Genomic DNA, 16,930 nt, shown 5'->3' with positions numbered 1-16,930 from the left:
CTAAGTCTACATCCTGGGCTCCTTTTCCAGAACTCTGAAAGCTTAACCACTTCCCGAGCCTTTGACCTGATGCTTTCCCTCAACCTCAGAAAACTTCTGTGGTTTTGAGATTATGAACTGCAAAGAGGGGTCATCAAAAATCAAAAGAAGTCAGGAAAAGAACCTCCTGAAGTTTGTCTAAAAAAAATCAGTGAACACACAGGGAGTAGCCCTAAGTGAGGCCAAAACTGATCTGTAAATAAAAAGATTAGCATCCAATGGTGATGAAAAATAGTTAGAATGAGAACCTGGAGATTTCACAAGCAGTATGCCTTTAAGGCAACAAGTCCAATCCTGCCTGGAGAGACCAGTATTAGGAAATTTCCATGCACTTCCCCCTGAGGAGAAGCAGCATCTTAGGAAACAACCCCTGTTGGAGATGAGTAGTTACCAAAGTCACCACTGACACCTTCCCCAGAGTTGGAAGTGAAGAAGCCTGGGGAAACCGCCCCGTTAGCAAGACAGAGCACAGCAGCTTGTTGGCACTTACCCAGTGGTCAGAGAGAGAAGCCGACTGAGGTGGGAGGGCAGGCTGCACAGGGCCCCAAACTTACCAAATTGAGACAAAAGGAAGTTTACTTCCTGAGAAAGGTGAACAAACCGTGACATTGCAACCACCTCAGTTGTAAGCGCTGCTGTGGACGAGCATTTTCCTACAGAGGGGATGGAGACGTCCTGAGGCAGATGAAAGGCACCTCCCAACACAATAGTGAGCGTCCTGTGGTGCCCAGTGGCAAACAGGGACTTTCCTATGGAAGGCGAGAGAGAACTTGGCTTCTAGGTGCTGCTAACAGCAGCCAGCGAGGAACCACTGACATTGCAAAGGACAGACCTGTCTGTTCTCACAAAGCGTACGTATGCTAGGAAGGGCTCTAGTTTGTTCTTGTCCCTCCTGAAAGGTGATGCTCATAGCTGAATGTAAGAAAGGCATCATACCTGGGGCCACAGCTTTATCCAGTTACTTCCCTGTCACCTTCCAGTAACTTGAGTTTTGTCTTGAGTGGAGGTAGAAAAACTCTGGGCCTGGCTCCAATCCCACCTCTGTCACTTAACAGTACAAGCCTCTTTGAGCTTCACATTTCTCATCCACGAGTGAGGGTAGAAATACCCTGCCCGGCTCCCTGGAGCGTTCTGAGGATGACAGACCTGAGCCCTGGTTTCCAACAGTACTTTCAAATGGACACGCCACATCACAGTGATTCTGAGGTCCCAGGTGAATGTAGGTCCTCAGCTTCAACCCAGCAAAGCATCCCTGGGTCTTTCAGGGTGTCCTCAAAAGGGTCCCTCCATCTGTTCAACCAATTGGTCCCAGTCATTACCCACACACACACCCACATACAAACAATCAATATCGATCCGTGTTCAAATTCAAATTTACTGAATCTCTAGTCATTCATACCTCCAGACATGACTCCTGGGCTCAGATCTGACTCACCCTGAATGGGTGATTAACAAACTCAGTCAAGAGTGCGAACTCTGGGGACCAATTCCAGGCCCTCTTTGTTACGGTTTATATATGAGATTCCCCCAGAAGCTCGTGTGTAAGACAATGCAAGGAAGTTCAGAAGTGCAATGATGGGGTTGTGAGAGCCTTAACCTAACCAGTGAATTGAGCCCACTCTAGGAATTACCTGAGCGGTAACTGTAGGCAGGTAGGGTGTGACTGCAGGAGGTGGGTCATTGGTGGCATGCCTTTAGGGTATATATTTTGTCCCTGGTCTGAATTCCCTTTTCTCCGCTTCCTGGTGCCATGTCCTGAGCTGCTTTCCTCCACCACACTCCTGCCATGGAGCCAACCATCTATGGACTAAGACCTCAGAAACTGTGAGCCCCCAAATAAACTTGTTCTCCTCTACAATTGTTCTTGTTGGGTGTTTTGGTCACAGCAGCAAAAAAGCTGAACTAAAACACTCTACCCTGCCAGGTTCCTCAGAACAACAGGAATACACCTGCCTGTCCTGTTGGCCTTCAAAAACAAAAGGACTTTACATCAAAAGTGAATTGAAACATCCCCCTCAAGACCCAGAAAACTGACAGCCCCCTTTAAAAGGCCCCTCCTCCTCCTGGTTCCCAGGAGAGGGGCCACACCAGGGCCCAAGTTGCCTGTCCTTGCTACCTGTCCTTGTTGAAGTAGAGGCCAGAGGACACCATGTAGGGAAAACATGAAGGGTCAAGGACTGGAAAATCCTGGGGACAGTAGTGTGGCAGAGATGCTGTAGCACTTGGGGGACATTTAGGTTCACAGGAAATCAAGCAAAGCAAAAACATGAAGCTGTCATTGCATCCACAGGGAAAAAAGTGTCATTGTAGAAGAGGCTGCTGTCCCCAGACACATATGGCTCAGAGATGAACAGCACTTGCCTTGTGACAATGACGCCAACACAAACTCCGCGTCAAAGGCTGGGACACAAGGTTATGGGGTTGGGAGGAGGAGGAGAATTCCTTGGCTACCATTATGGGGAGACAACAGGTAACGTCCAAAACTGAAAAATCCAGAAATAGTAACATAAGCATATTATTTAGAAAAATGGTGGTAAATATCAGGAAAAAAAAAAAAAAAAACTACAGAGCAAGACAGTTGCCTCTAGGAAAGACACCCTAGGGGCGCGAAAGGCTGAGAAGGAGTAAATTTTTCATTATGATTTTGATGTATGTTTTCTATTTCACTTTTTAAATTATGTACGTGCATCATTCTGTTAGAGTAGGAGGATAATTTTATATCAAGCAGGTCCTCTAAGCCCCTACAAAGCAAGGTTTCCAGAACCTCGGGGCTTTATTGCACACAGAGCCCTCGTCAGATACTTGGCCATGTGGATTAGTTGGTCAAGGCTGGCATAATGAAAGTATGGCAAATGGATGGCTTAAATGACAGGAATTACCAAAGTGCAGGGTGAAGTGCTGTCAGAGTTGGTCCCTTCTGAGAACTGTGAGGAACAATCCGTCCCCTGCCGCACTCTGGGCTTCTGGTTCACTGGCAGCCCTTGGTGCTCCTCAGCCTGTAGACGCATGGGGCTGGTGCGTCTTCACGTCCACAGGCACTCTTCCTGTAGGCTTGTCTCTATCCAATATCCTCCGTTTGGAAGGACATCGGTCATAATGGGTTAGGGGCCCATCCTCCACCCTTCAGGATGACTTCCATTTAACAAGTTACATTGGCAATAACCCTACTTCCAAGTAAGGTCCCATTTTGAGGTACTGGGGGTTAGAACTTCGATATACGAACTTCAGAGTCAACTGGTAACACTGTATTAAAGCTGTAAGGTGTTAATGTGGTACTTCCAAACAAACTGGTCAGCCTGCGGGACCTGCATCTTAAGAGTGGTCACCTTCCTAGGACACCACACCAACAAAGTGGTCACCCAGCGCTCGTGACTCAGCCCCACCAAGACCTACCTCCACTTCTCCATGAACATGTACCCACTTGCTAAACCCTGCCCCCCCATAATATCCATCACCCTGTTGTCCTATTGTGTCATTTGTCCCAATTTCTTCTTGCTGATCCCTGCCCAGACAGGTGACCCTCATCTGTGATCCAGCCACGCCTTTTTAAAAGCTTCTTCAGCAGCTGGGGGTGTAGCTCAAGGGTAAAGCACTTGCTTTGCATTGCAAGGTTGTGGATTTGACCCCCAGCACAGGCAAAAAAAAAAAAAAAAAAAGAAAAAAAACAAGCAAAAGCTCTTTGAGGGGATGTGGACTAGGAAGTCCCAACATTCTCCCATGGTAAGAATTTACAAAGAATTTCAGCACAACAGGCAAAGTACTTCCATCCCCCCAGTGGCTGGTGACACAACTATTCATAGGTGTTGCAACTGGGCCACAGGCCACTTACTACTTGGGTTATATTGAGCAATTTAACCTCTGGGTAGCTGTTTGCCTACCTGTAATGTGGGAGTAAAAACAGAAAGCTATGTCATAGGGGATTTCATTAAATGAAATGAAGCACACTAAGTCCCTTGCACAGTGCCTCTCACATAATAGGTAATCGATACATGTCATTTGTTATTATCAGGTGTTTCTCCTTTATTTACTTTTAAAAAATTTACTTCTATTTACTTTCATCCTATCATGTTCAAAGCAAAGCCCGGCTGTGCCTGACCTCCATCTAGCCTTTGACTAAAGAGGCCCTACTTGGGGACTGTGCCATGCATCTCAGTGGCCTCTGCATCCTCCCCTCTTTGTCCTGCCAACACCCAGTGGGACGGCTCAGCCCACCCTCCTCCTGGATCTCCAAGGGCCCATCTGCCCCAGGTTAGCCCAGAACACCCTGTACCCTTGTTCAGAGCCTTTATTAGTCTCACATCAGTTTTGAAGACATGCTTCACTCCAAAGGTAGCACACACGCACACAAACACACAAAATTAGCAAATAACATTTGTTTACTTTGTGAAATTTTAAGACAAAAGTCAGGTTACATTATCCATGTCACAAAAACAACCCACATTCCATTGCATTCTAGACTCCTGGACTTCAAAGCACCCAGCTGAGAGCTGAACAGCTTGCTTTTGATAACATTCGACAGGGGAAAGGAAGGAATGAGAAAGTGTGGGAGCAAATCTCCATGGGAGGACACTGTAAAGTGCGTCTTGGAGCATCTTGTTGGGGACCTCCATTCCCAACATCACTTGGAGATGGCTCTAACTAAAGAAAAGAGAACCCTAACACATTTCTAAAAGAATTTACCAAGGTCTGCTGCCTAAGGTGCTTGTAGAACTTGCCAAGGAAACAGAAGTTTTCCATTTCTTTTTGTAATAAGAGTGATAGGACAGCTGTCTGTTGTGCACTATGCCAAGTACTGATGTGTTTCTCATGGTTTGGTTCATTTAATTAAGCCAATTACCTTGCAGTGAAAGAGGTACAAGAAGGAAGGCTTGGAGCCAGACAGCTGTGTGAGCTAGCCTCCGAGTTCTCATCTATAAAGTGGGGAGAATACCTACCTGGTAGTTATTATGAGGAAAATAAAATAATGTAGGCAGAGCACTTCAGACCAAAGTTTTCCATTGTAATTTCATAGGCACTGAGAATTGCGTAATCCATTTCAAAAATATGTACTGTATTAATGAAAGAAAACAAGGAAACGGAAAATTTTGAGATTCTGGTGTATTTCTATCTGCCCTTCAGTACGTCCTTCCTGGTGAAGGTGAACTTGGAGCAGTGTTTGGTCTATTGATCCGGGTACCTAGTCTGCTAAGCCTCCCTCACGGCCACATCAAAGGAGCCACGGAGACAACGTGAAGTCAGAAGAACCAAAATCCTGCCCACACTTCAAAGGCGCTCCTCTCACGGAAGTTGTTACAGCATCCCTTTCAAGGGGAGTAAACAATACAGCTCACAAGCCACAGGGAGCTACAGCCACAACACACTGGCCTCCATGCTGGGACATGGAAATTTCGGGGCCCACATGAAAACAGCACTCTGGACTGAAAACGTCAGTCCTGCTGCCTGTCTGTCCCCACCTTTGTATTAAAGAGTAGCCGGAAGAGCCTGGCCAGAGTGGGCCGCATAAATGGTCCAGAGCAGGGGCATCCCTTTTTCCCTTTATGCCCGCCCTCAAGACCCCTTCTGGCTCCTGGGCTTCCTTCCACCCTTCCGTCTACACATCTGATGGTTCTGTTCGAAACCCACGACCAAATGTGAACGACCCCTCCCGGGAGGCAGGGTGCGGAGAGGGCGAGCTCTAGGGCGAAGACCTGCTCTCTCCCGAGCAGGTGTCTCGGCCCTTGGCTGGGCTGGTGGGTGGAGACCAGGCCGTCTCCACCCGCCCGTGGCCCGGTTTTCAGTGCGGGACCGAGACCGTCCCCTGTCGGCCCGGCTGCCTTCCTAGCCTCGCCCCAACGTTAATGAGTAGCCGGAAGCGCCCGGCCCACCCAATAAATGGTCCCGAGCAGGTGGCATCCCTCCGGTCCCTCTGCCCCCGTCCTGCAGCTCTTTTGATTCCTGGGCTTCCGCCCGAGTCGCCCCGCGCCTCCCTAACGGCCCAAGGGAGCAGCCTCTGCGGCACGGCCACCGCTCTGCGCGCTCGCACGCCGCCCCCGCCGCCCCCCACGCTGCTCCCCGAGCCCCGCGTGTCCACGCCCCGCAGCTCCCAGGCCCCGCGCGCACCCCGCGGCCCCCGGCTGCAGGCGCCCACCCCCACCCGCGGGCCCCGGGCCCCGGGCCCCGGGCCCCCGGCCCCGCGCGTTCACACCTCCCCGCCCGGCGTGCCGCCGCACCCCCGCCCCGCGCGGAGACGTGCCGCACGTGCGCCGCGCCGTGATTGGCAGCGCCGGCCCCGCCCGCCCCGCGCCCTCGCCCCGCCCTCCTGCCGGCCGGGGAAGCGCGTCCGCCGCCGCCGCGCAGCTGGTGCGGTGGCTGGGGCTGCCCGGGCTCGTGGACCTGATCGCGGAGTCGCCCCTCAGACGGCCCGGGAACAATGACAGCTCGATGGGGAGGAAGCGCGGGAGAGCGGCTGCCCGCTCGGTTAACAGCCGCCCGCCGGGGCAGCTCAGGTGCTGTCCCCTCGGAGGGGAAGTACTTTCCGAGGGCTGAAAACGTGTTCACTGTGTTCAGTTGTCGACTCGGGCCCAGTGCGTCTCCACCCCAGCGGTCGTGGGGACAGAGCCGGGAAGTCCCCGCATCCTTCGACCTGCGTTAGGGGAGAGGAGGGGTTTGGAGGGGACCTGAGAAAGTGACAAAGGCCAAGCTCCCGTACGTGGCTCCGGGAGTGACGCTCGACCTCAGAATAGGGACCAGAAAGATGTCCATGACAGGAATGGCGATGGCTTAGCGGGACGTCTTCTCAAGGTGATCTGAGGAGGCCCGGCCAAGGCTAGCAGAAGCGCAGGGTTGTGTATCAGGGACCAAACTGGCATCGTGCTTTCTTGGATTCTGTCATTTGGATCAGAGCGCCTGACATTCCCAAGGCCCAGGCTGTGCGGTGGAGGAGAGGAAGAAGGCAGGGGGTTGGGCCGCCTGGAAGTCTCAGGAACTCACAAGGCTGGCTCCCCGGGGTTCGCCCTGCCTCACTTTCCCCACTGTAAACGCTGAAGTCTTGCAGTCGTGTAGCGCTTTAGTTTCTAAATTGCTTTCACTTGCGTTGTTATTTTATCCAGCAATCACTGCAACCTACAAGATAGGTATGATTAGGCATATTTTAACCTGGGGGGAAGAGGTGCATAGACCCAAAGTGACACAGCTGGTTGGTACAGGTTTGGGATTGGAGCTCAGGTGTCCTGACTGCAAACACAGGGCTCTTTAAATACATCAAAGGAAGAGACTGGGCCTGGTTTATGATCCTGGTGCCAAGGGCACACCCATCCATTAAAATGAAATCCAGAAGGACTGGGTTAATCGACCCCCCCCCTTACTCTTTTGAATTATCTCCTTGAAACACAGGTTAGCTTTGCTCTTATTCACCTGGTGTGGGAAGAAGAGATTCCATCGGCTCACTGCCAGGAAAGCCAGGACCAAACAGGAAAACAGGATGAGGATGGAGGATGGGTTACCAACTGTGCCTTTCCTCCTTACCCACATCTTCAAGCTGACTTGAGACCCGGGTTCTCCCCTGTCTTCTCTCATCTCCACAAGCAGAGGTGCTGTTTCCTACCCACAAGCTGGGTGTGCTCTGCCAGCCTAAAATAGACTACGCCCAAGGGGATTTCTGAAGCCTCGCTTTTAGTTCTTCCTCCCCCCGAACCCCGAGGAAATGAAAACTCACACTTCCCATAGCTACGATGGCATTATTAATAGAGGGGTTTCTCCTAGAAGATCTGTCAGTTGGGGACTCTCTGTGCCTCTACCCTGGTGCCAAGTGAAGTCTCCGAGCCTTTCAGGAAAGCAGATGGTGCTCAATGGTTCCCAAGGTTGAACGCCCAGCACAGTCATTCATCAAACTGTATAAATAGACACATGACATGCATCTTTGGGTTGGCCTCAGGGAGGTCTTGCATGTTTTGTATTTCGTTTTCTTTCAAATGCAATCCACATCACTTAGTAACGAGGACACATTCTGAGAAACACATCATTAGGTGATTTTGTTGTACAAGTATCATAGAGTGTAGTCACAAAAACTAAGATGGCCATGTCACTAGGCAATATAATCTTATGGGTCCGCTGTCATATGTGTGGTCCATCATTGACCAAGAACATCATCCTGTAGTACATGACTACTCTGAAGTGACTCAGGTGACCAACCAGGTATGGAACCCACAGTTGTAGTATGACCTCCATCTGAAAAGTCTGAGATAACTCAAGGAGAAACTGGAGGCTTGTTGGGCAAATAGGGAACCTGTCATTCTGATGTCTGTTCTGCCTAAGAACTTGTAGAATGTTCCATTCATAATAATATTTTGTATCTGTTGCATTAAATCAAATACATGATCAAAATTAATTTTGCCTGATTCTCTTTTACTTGTTTTCACGGGGCCAGCAGAACATTTTTAACTTACATATATGGTTTGTGACTGGGACCACTCTTGGTGTAGGTGCCAGCTGCTTGGGCTGTCTTGTTTCAAAGCATCCTCACTCATGATAGGCGGTCCAGGAAGAAGGAGGTGATGTTTGAGCTGAGACCTGAAGGATGACAAAAGCTAACCACATAAGGAAGACACGGAAGAACACCTCCCACCTTTCAAGTGCTCAGTGGCCACATGTGGCCAGGGCCTGCTGCCCTGGACAGGTAGGTCTACAAAGGGGTTGTAAGTGGCAATCGAGCAGGCTGGCAGGAAAAGGCCAGTGCGGATACAAACCCCCCAGCCAGGCTGGGGTGCCTCTGTGGGGCTGTCTTCGGGGGAAGGCTTCATCCCCCGCCACTCAATGGTGATGAGGTATGTATGTCTGCGTGGGTGTGGAAGGCCCTCCGCCTGTGCCCTTGAGCTTTGTGCTCTTTACTGCTGTATCTAAATATAAGTTCATTTTAATTAAAAAATGAAGAAGAGTTTCCTGATGCATTTAAAGAATATCATAAGCTCCTTTCCTTAGGCACCAAGACCCCGGCCACCCTCTGTGTCATCCCATACCATCTTCCCCAGGCTCACTGGTCTTTCTGTTTTTCAAATGTTCCCTGTTTGTGTCTACCTCAGGGCATTTGCACTTGCCTTTTCCCCTGGTTGGAAGGTTTTTCTTCTGGGTCTTCTTTCTGTGTCTAGTTATTTGTCATCTTTCAGACCTCAAATATCACCTCTATACTTGGTCAAAAGAAACGAAACAAACCTCCCACCACCACCACAACTGGCTAGCTTAAACACTGAAGGGAATTTATTGCTTTGAGAAATAAAAAGTCCAAAATCAAATCAGGTTTCAGCTGGAAGCCTGGTGGTGAGGGTCCCTGATTCTTAGGGTACCTCCTTCTCCATGGATCAGCTCCATCCTCATGTTGACCTCCCACACTCTGGCAAAATGGCTGCAGCAATTCCTGCCCTCATATCCATATCCCACCCCTTGCAGAAAGTTTCTTGTGTTCTCACATTCAAAGAAGACTACTGGACTTTACCTAACCAATCACTTAACCCTGGAGAATCTAATATGCTGAATGTTATGAACCTGAACCAGTCACTGCTGGAAGAACCCTGATGAGGTTTAGGTAGTTAAGGCCCCAGTCCTCCTGAATCTCCAGGCCACCATATATTGGGGAGATGTAGATGGAAAGGCAACCACTAGACCACCCTACCATGACAAATCACTACCCAGAGCTTGTGCATTATCCTTAAAGAAAGGAAGGACAGTAAGACACCATGTCACTGGAATGCCCCTTACTAGCCAAGCCAAGTGAGAGAGAGCAGGCTCGGGTCAGAAAGCCTAGATGAACTAGACGGACACAACCTCTCTGGTGTACAGTAGGAATCGGGGCAAGTTAGTGTTATCTGTAGGATGCTACTGTCTTGCCTGTACGCCAACTGGGTTGCGGAATAGACAGCTTGGTAAACTTTCTGTAAAGGGCCAAATGGTAGTTAGGCTTCGCATAGGTTGGTTTTATTCATTTTATTTTACCATTCTTTAAAAATATGAAAATCATTCATAACTCATGGATCTCTTAACAAAAATAGGCCAAGGACTATATTCAGCCCAAAGACTGTGGTTTGCCAATGACTGATTTATACATGATGCTGCTCGTGCATCTGAATTTTCCTTGTTAATGTTTCCTGACTATGATGAAGTTCTGTGAAAGCAGGCTCCATGTCCATCCGTTTTTTACCACTGTCTTCTCAACATCTAAAATAGTACTGGGCACCTAGTAACTGCTCGATAAAAACTGCTTGGATGAATGACTATAAAAATGCTATTTCACAGCATGTCAGGACTCAGTGCCTAGCTCTGATCTGAATTTTCTGTCCTGTCTAGGGGACACAGCTGCCCCCATACTAACCAATGCAGGAATGGACAGGGCTGCAGCACATCGGGAAAAGGAAACTTCCTCTGGATGCTGCCGCCCAGCACCCAGGATCATCCCGAGTGGGTAGGGCTGGGCTGCCCACAGGAGAACATCCCAGGGTGGGACATGTCCTGGTCAGGGCAGGCAGTGTCCCCGGGGTGGAGTTCCAGGTACGAGTTCTGAGGCCTCACCTGCTTTTATTGCTGCGTACTTTGCCCGTAGCTCTTACTCTTCTTCCGCCAATTCCTAACCCCTCTTTCCAGTTCTCTCCAACACCAGGATGCAGTTTGCATATACTGAGCCCAACTTCTCACTGTGTGCTCAAAGGCACACCTAAGCAGGGTCGAAGGCGGCGGTAAGGAGATTTCTAGTTGGCGAGGGACTTCTGTCCTGGGTGCTTCCTATACCTCAAGAAAGACAGAAACGAGGGGAAAGGGCAAGCTTCAGTTGTCAAGGAAGTAGGGAAGCTGCCAGAAAAACCCAGAGCCATGTATGGCTCCTCTTCCATCTGGAAGGATAAAGACTACAGAGAAGCACGTCTGCTCCGTCAGGAGCGCGGTGGCTCAGGTGGTCCTGAGCCTGTCCACCCCATCCTGATCCAGAACTAGCTTTAAGTGCTGCTTAAAGCTTGAGGGAGTCGTGGTGAGAATAAAGAAAATCCTCTTTTCGTGGTGGGTGGTCAGCTCCTGGAACTCATTACCACCAGCAGGGGCCAGGCTGAAAATACCAAGTCCTGGAGGACTTTGCAGTAGACAGAACCTTAAGGACTCAACAAGCGATCGAGGATGCCTGGGGATATGGGACGAGCTCTTCGCGGCCACTGGCGAGGAGCCGCCTGGTGTCCATGCCAGGGACGGGGTTCTGAGCAGCGCAGACAAGGAAGCAGGGCTGTTCCTTGCCCTCTGGGCGGTCTGGGAGATTGCCTTTATTGGGGGTGGGGATCCTCAAGGATGAAGACTGACGCCCAATCTGGCTTTCCTTAGTCAGCTCTAATCTATCCTGGGAATTTGGGGGTCGCTAGAACAGTAAGGTGATGTCTATGGAAATTTTTTTTGTGTGTGTGGTGCTGGGGATTGAACCCAGGGCCTTGTGCTTGCGAGGCAAGCACTCTACCAACTGAGCCACATCCCCAGCCCTGTCTATGAATATTTGACACCAGTGCCTTCTCTACCATTGGGACCTCACGGTGGTCATTCTGCTAGCTCACATTTACTGATTGTCATTGTGACCAAGCACCTACTCATTTAATCCTCATAACAACCCTGTAAGATAGGTACTATTATTTCACCACCCTGTTTGGCAGATGGGGAAACTGAGGCACAGAGAAATAACTTTTTCAAGGTCCTACAGGTAATGAATGATCCAAGATTTGAAGGTCCACGGACTCCAGAATTCATAATTTACTACTTCTCCCACAGACTGGGGTTAAAACCAGCCCTGCCATCTGCTGAGGGACACACCACTCCCTCCGGCCCATGTGGCTGTAAAGGAATGCGGGCCCGTCGGGGCCTTAGCCATTTTTTCAAGACAACCAGGAGGATCAAGACAGGGTGGAGGGAATGAATCTAGCTGAATCCAGCCTGAGGTCACTGCACTCCCGACAGCTGCCCTGCCCACACCACCCACCTGTGACACACCTTGCTGACACGATGCCGTTGTCCATGTCCAGGAAGACGCGGGTTACAAGGCCCGGGCTCTGGGCAAGGCAGGGAGATTGGCTGGACATGCATATGGGACAAAGGCTGGGGTGCCTCTGTGTCTGGAGCTTGTCCCCGGGAGAAACAGGTTTCATCCCCCATCCAAGTGATCTCTCTATCACTCCAGGATTCTATGAACGGCATCTCAGAAAGCACCAAAAGCTCCGAGGTGGAGAGATGTCGGACAGGTGGAAGATGGGCTCAGAGTGTACCAGGAGCTGCACTTAGACCAGAAGATAAGGCTACCCCTTAGAGCTGACGTCTGCTGAGAAAGCCGACCGACGGGCGGGCGCCTGTGGCACGGAGGGCAGCCTTCATCAGGGTCACCCTGCAGGGTGGGCACTTGTGCGTGGTGCCTCAAGCACTTGGGGAGAACTAAGGCTTTTGCTGGTTTGCCCAAGGTACTGTTTGCTAAGTTGAGCACTCAGGGGGTGATTCCTGCCCGGGGAGGGAGCTTCTCCCATTCCCGCCACTCCCTAGTGCCCTCGGGGTGGAGGCAGGCGCTAGGGCCACACTCCCCTCCATCCAACTCGCATTCTATCTTTTCCTACTGGTAGAGTGCATGTGGGATTTAGGGGGCCCAGGAATTCCTGAACTCTTCCACGGCTCCTCCATCCCACACGTCCTGTGGGGCTCCTGAGGGATCAGCACACACAGGACTGACAGGTGTCCCAGACCCTGACAGGCCACTCTGGACAGTCCTTGCTGCATGGCACAGCTGAGGCTCAGAATTCGGAATCCAGAGGCTCCCTCTACCTGCCAGGGTTCTCATGAGGAAGGGAGGGAGGGAGGGAGGGAGGCCAGGCTGCAGCAGCACCTGGTTTCGGCTTCCTGGTGCTGTCCCCAGAGCTGGAGAACACCAGCCAGGTAAGCCAGATGCGCCGGCCCTGGGAGCTGAAGTGGGAGCGGAGGCCGCGCTTGGGCACAGGACTGGTTATCATGCCAACCCAGAGCCCTGGATCCTGACCAAGCTGATTAGCAGCAGCTCCTGGAGGGAAGCCAGCGGGGGCGGGGTGTGCTTTTTGTCCCCTGCAGGAACATAGTCTCATTTAATCCTCACAGTTTCCCTGTTCACAGACGAGAAACCTGAAATACATATCACACAAAGATTAGAGTTTGTCAAGGTCACACTGCTAGTAAGTGGTGAGCTGGGCTTTGGAGCTTGTGGTCTCCGCCCAGGTTCCCCTTGGGGACTGATGGCAGCTCAGAGGCAGTCCCTCCTCAGAGTCAGCCCTACCTGAAGGGAGCTGCCCGGGGCGAGGCTGGCCTCTTCCTACTGGACAACCCCAACTCAACTCCTGTGCGAGAACAGGGACGGGGCGGGTGGGAGGTAAGACCCGGCCCCTTGCCTCCATTCGGGCCAGCTGGCATCCCAGCTCCCTGGGATGGAGGACGAGGCTCCTGTGGCAGATGCACTGCACTTCAGCCCCCGCCCAGGCCTGCTGCCCTCCCTGTCCTACAGCTGCAGGGCCTGAGGCTGCCCTGCAGTCCACTTTCTGCAGTGAGTCTCCCTCTTCAAGTTGGCTCCTGGGCGGCCTTCCTAAGACCCCTGCAGGGCCTGCCTGGGTGAACAGCTGCCTCTCCAGAGAGACAGAAAGAGGAAGCCATGTTCCAGCCTCGCCTGCACCTGAAAAGCCAGCCGCACAGTGGGTCTGTCAGGGAAGGAGGCTCCTCACTATTGCTCCGAAGCCAGGGCCCCAGCACCCTGCTTGGCTTTTATGACTTTTATGACCACAAGGACTAGATGCCTAAGTTTAATTTGAATACATTAAGGAAGTATTAAAAATTTTAAGTGTTAAGTCAAATCAGGATCCATGATAATCTGCATTTGAAAGGGGAACCTTGCTGTAGAATGACATGTCCGGGGAGTGTCCACGGCCCCCTCCGCCCACCGCGGACACCCACATCCTCTGGGTCAGTTTCTGTGGCTCTGATCTCTTCTGAGCTGGAGGTGGGTACAGAAGATTGTTCTCAAGGCCAGAAGATTCCAGAGCATGGAAGGAATCCTAAGGGTTTCCTCGCTCACCCTCCTCACTGTACTGAGGTGAGCCTTTTGGAGAAGCCTGTATACCATCCATTCTAAGGGCCGCCTCGGGGCTTTCAAATCTCAGCCTAGAGGAGAGCTTATCCGTGTGTGTGCGTGTGTGTGTGTGTGTGCACGTGTGTGTGTGTGTGTGTGCATCTGCATGTGCGGTGTGTGCGTGTGGATGCGTGTGCCATCTCTCCGTGGTAGTTCACAGGAGAACATAGTCTGCGCACATCTTTTATTCATTCACTTAGTCACTTCTGCAGTGCTGGGGACATACCCGGGGACGTACCCAGGGCCACGCGAACGCTAGGCAAGCCCTCCATCACCTGGACCTGTGTACATCTTTTAAAATGTAGAGGGCTCACTGCATGGACAGTAGAGAGAATGCGAGGATATCTGCTTTGTATTCACCTGGAGGGAAAGAAGGAGGGACAGTCCTCTGGCAGTCCCCAGGGAAGGGGAGAACTTCTGAGAAGCCCAGCCCACCTCTGGCTCCAAGCCAGGCCCAGCCCTGGAGGTGGCCCTTTATCAGCCCCATCCCAGTTTCCTGTTTTCCAATGGCCTGTGGACCTGGACTAAAGGGACATCTGCCTCTGTTGATTCTTCCCTTCTGCTAACCCCACCCCTCTGGAAAGCCCCTCACTGGTGCTACTGCTCCCTGGCAGGTAAAGACCCTGGAGGGAGAGGGAGACCTGGGATCTGGGGAGGGAGGCTAGTCACTAGCACTCCCAGCCTGAGGTCAGTGGTGAAGGGGGATAAGAGTCAAGGGCAAAAGACTCTCTCAGAATGAAGCAGGAAACGGGGCAACTTCACTGTTAAGAGAAACATGATTACTTTTAAATTTCAGGTTACACCTGGGCTAATAAAAACAACTGGAAATTCCTGTTGGGACGAGGAAGTGTTCTCTCAGGGAGGCGCTGGTCAGTCACCCTTGAACCTGGGACAGCTTCATCCTGGAAGAACTTTGCTCAGATAGGCCTCTGAGAACGCGGTGCAGCTCTGTGCAGATCAGGAAAGGGGCCCTTCTCCAGGCAGCCCCGCCCTGGCTCAGCGAGTGTCCCTTCTGTTTCTCCAGCATCCTGGGACAAAGATAACCTGGACACAGGTGCACACGAGTGGTTCTCTCTCCCCCGCGAGTGCTTTCACTAACCTGGACAGCTTGCGCTCTGGACGACCACCCCACAGGTGGCCACCCCAGATGCTGCTGGTAGCTGTGAGAAGCTTGCAGGATTTAACACTTGCCTGAGCCAAAGTCCCTGCTCCCACTGGGTCCCTGATAAGGCATGTGGGTGAACTAGAAGAAAGCTTTGTCAACACATCCCAGACTTGACCAAAGTTGTCCCAAATTGTGGTTATTGACAATGTAGAATGGATAAAAAAAAATTACCAGGTTGTATCCAAGGATTTCTTCCTTTAAATTTTGCTTAATATCTATCATCTGAAAGCATGATTTTTGTTTTTAAAAAAATCTGATAGTAGACATTATGGAGTTCATTTCCTTTTAAGCAGTTTTGTTTGTAGCCAAAATGGCAGCATAGCATGGTGGTTCCAAGCTAGGTGTTGGGGTCAGACTGATCTCAGTTCCACTTTTTGCCCTTCCACTTTCTAGCTGAGTAATTCCATGCCATTTACCTAACATCACATCCTGATTTCTTCATCTGTAAAATGCGGCTAGGGAAGGTGATATGTGGGGAAACATTTGGCACATTGCACACAGTCCTGACACATATGAGCTAGCGGGGATTGAACTCGGGCCTGGACCCAAGTGGTATCCCCAGCCCTTTTTATATTTTAGAGCCAGGGTCTCACTGAGTGGTTTAGGGCCTCGCTAAATTGCTGAGGCTGGCTTTCAACTCGTGATCCTCCTGCCTCAGCCTCCCAAGCCTCTGGGATGACAGGCATGTGTCACCACATCCGGCTTCATGAGCTACTCTTAACTTTGAAGAGTAAGGAAAGCAAAACCTTACCTATCAGTCATTGAGAAGGGTGATGTTTTCTATCTCTTGGAGAAGTGGCTGGTCCCCATCTGAGGCAAGAAAAGTGAGTCTAGGACACCAGGTTGTGCCAGGAGACAAAGGCAGGAGCCAGCTAGAAGGGACTTTTTAAATGGCCAAATTTGGGGGAAATTTGACCATCAGAATGGTCACTATGGTCGATAACATAACAAATGGAAAAACATCCACACATCCATTAGAATATTTAAAATGAGGAGGGAAAGAAAGGGAAATACCAGGTAGGGAAAAAAAGCATGGAAAAAATAAGAAGGAATGATAGAATTGGAAACAACTACTTGCAGTGATTTAGTGACACTCGTGATTCAGGCAAAGATTATCTATCGATGAGAACTCCGGATGAAGGGTTATAAAAAACATGATAGTCACATTGGGCTAAAGTATCACTTGTAGGCAATTTGCAAATTACCAGAGAGCCCAGAGCGGTGGTACAGGCCTGTAATCCCAGCAACCAGGGAGGCTGAGGCAGGAGGATCACAAGTTCAAGGCCAGACTGGGCAACTCTGCAAAACCTCAGTGCAAAATAAAGCACATAAAAAGGGTTGGGGGTATAGCTCAGTGGTAGAGCCTCCCTGGGCTCAAGCCTTAGTACCAAAAAATAAGTGGCCCAACCTGGGGAAAAAGAGAGAGATCCAGAGCTTCAGAGCTTCTGGAGAAGCATATCTTAGCCAATTGTTCCACTAAGACAGGCTACAAAAGTCAGACATGTTCCTGGAATTTTCAGTTACTCGTTTTTTAAAACTTACTTGTTCTTTTTAGTTACACATGACAGTAGAAAAAAATTTTGATATTTATACTGCCTTGGAAT

At 50.6% G+C, this 16,930-nt stretch overlaps 1 long non-coding RNA gene and 1 other non-coding gene across 2 annotated transcripts; both read right to left on the bottom strand.

The window, feature by feature from the left end:
* Nucleotides 1-7,587: 7,587 nt before the first annotated feature.
* LOC124991861 (uncharacterized) lies at nt 7,588-10,779 on the bottom strand. The gene is made up of 3 exons (XR_007109967.1): nt 10,576-10,779; nt 8,463-8,586; nt 7,588-7,907 (listed from the first exon to the last, which is right to left on the bottom strand). It is a non-coding gene; the product is annotated as an uncharacterized LOC124991861 (long non-coding RNA).
* Nucleotides 10,780-11,441: 662 nt separating this feature from the next.
* Nucleotides 11,442-11,515, bottom strand: Trnaa-cgc (transfer RNA alanine (anticodon CGC)). Its single transcript has one exon. It is a non-coding gene; the product is annotated as a tRNA-Ala (tRNA).
* Between the last annotated feature and the right edge of the window lie 5,415 nt (nt 11,516-16,930).

This window comes from Sciurus carolinensis, chromosome 8 (genome assembly GCF_902686445.1).
Source record: "Sciurus carolinensis chromosome 8, mSciCar1.2, whole genome shotgun sequence".
In the NCBI taxonomy this organism is placed as follows: Eukaryota; Metazoa; Chordata; class Mammalia; order Rodentia; family Sciuridae; genus Sciurus; species Sciurus carolinensis.
Note: the sequence above shows the minus strand (reverse complement) of the source record. Positions and strands in the feature narration are given on the sequence as shown.